The sequence below is a fragment of the Triticum aestivum genome, chromosome 5B (genome assembly GCF_018294505.1).
Source record: "Triticum aestivum cultivar Chinese Spring chromosome 5B, IWGSC CS RefSeq v2.1, whole genome shotgun sequence".
Classification (NCBI taxonomy): Eukaryota; Viridiplantae; Streptophyta; class Magnoliopsida; order Poales; family Poaceae; genus Triticum; species Triticum aestivum.
The window spans coordinates 512,741,715-512,743,702 of record NC_057807.1 but is presented as its reverse complement, the minus strand read 5'-3'; positions in this window follow the sequence as shown (position 1 = coordinate 512,743,702).

The window sequence follows — 1,988 nt, the reverse complement described above, 5'->3', positions numbered from 1 at the left end:
TTGTCGATGGCGCGCGGGCCGAGTCGATTGGCGGCCAGGCCCCGAGGGGCCAGGTCGGTTGGAGCCGGACGTCGGCCAGGCTGGCCGGGTCCGTGCTGGATCTCCGGGGCGGGCTCGTTGCCCAGGACGTGGGCGGCCATGGTGGCCGGGTTGCGTCGAGTCTGGTTTTGGCTGGAGTGCACCTCGCCGGGCGGCAAGGAAGCTGTGTGTAGAAGTTTGTCGGGTCCGCCAAGGCGGGCGGAACCGGACCCCGCCGGCTTGGCGAGCTGGTGCAGGCGATCCTACTAGGTGCTGGCGGCATGGAGGAGCTCACGCATCCGCCCGATGCGCTCTTTCAGCTCCTCACCCGTGAGCTGGTCGAGGCCGACCGCGGTCGCCTCCGCAGCGCGCATGTTCTTCACTGGGGTCTCATAGACGGTTCGGACGGCGCCGAGGGCCCGACCGATCGCTCCTCCTCGGGTGTGTATATCAGCGACCCGGCTTGGCTCGGCCGTGGCGGGAGTGAGTCCGTGAGCGGCGTCGTGCTCCAACTGAGCAGCCTCCAGGCGACGCTTGGTGGCGGCGAGCGTCTCGGAGAGGTCCAGCATCTGCTGGCGCCTTTATTTGAGCTGTGATCGGGCCTCGGCGACGTTGGTGGCATTGACGTCGGTGCTGATGGGGATGCGGAGGCTCTGCATCGCGGCGCGCAGCGGATCGGACGGCTCAGTCCCTTCCGCGGTGGCCCTGGCTTCCGCGGCCTTCCTCTTCTAGCTCGACGAGGAGGAGGCGCCGTCGCCGGTGACGTAAACCTCCACATGGACGTCCATCGCCCCGGCGGCAATGCCACCTCCGAGGGAGAGCGGAGAGTCGGAGTAGCTGAGCACCTCGCCAGGGTACTCGTCGGCCGCGAACGCATCGGAGATGCACATCACAGCGAAGGAGGCGGCAAGCGCGCTGACGACGTCGTCCGCCAATGCGACGGGCTCGTCGGTGTAGGAGAGGGGGCCCGTCTGAAGCATGCTCCCGTCCAGCTCCTCGAGCTGCCCCACGATGGGCACCAACTGTCGTGGTGGGAGCACAACAGATGCCAAAGGGATGGCTAAAGAGAGGAGGAGGCTCGAGGGCACTGGTGGGCTCCAGAGGCGAGGTTGGCATGAGCGGGCGCGGGACGCCGGACATACCCAGGTTCGGGGCTCTCCGGAGAGATAATACCCCTAGTCCTGCCGAGTGTAGTTGGATGATCGATAGTACAATGTCGCTCCTGGAGCTGTATGGAGGAGGAAGGAAGCTGGCCAAGGATTGGGCTGCTCCTTCTCCCCGGTGTTGCTGTTGGGTGGCTAGTCCTATGCTCGCTGGCTCTGTCTGTTTATCATAGGCAGCTTTTGCCTTACATGTCATATGCTCTTCTCCCTCTTTCCTGGGGGGGGGGGTTATAGACCAACCCACCCAGGGCTACAATGGTAATATGCCGAGTTGGTGGGTCCGTATTGTCGGTGTCCGGGACGCCAGGCTGGGTCCTGCTTGAGGGCTTGTGGTTCGCCAGGTTCCCCTAGGTGCGGGCCCCGCATGCCTAGGGGAACTGTGTGCCGTCTTGTCGATCGTCAGGGCGTGGCCGAGTCGAGTCGTGTACAGTGCTCTCCGTCAGGCTGCCGCTTGCTGTCGTCAGCAGTGAGGGCGGGAGCACTGTTGTCATGCCAGCCTTGGTCAGCGGGTAGGTGTGGGGCACTGTTGCCATGCTCCGGCTGACCACAGGCATGGGTGAAAACACTGTTGTCTTGGTCATCGGTGGTTGAGGTCTCGTCCCATCGTACGACCTGGATGGGGCGGGAGCTGACCCGTGGCTGGGTTGCCGTGGACGCCACGGGTGGGGCTGGCTTGTTGGGGAAGCCTTGGTTGCACCGGGTTGGGTGTCTTGCGCCAGTTGCTGAGGTCGGGTCGACATACCTTGCCGGGTCGGAGAGTTTGGCCGGGTCGACGTCCCTTGCTGGGTCGAGTGACCCGGCCAGGCG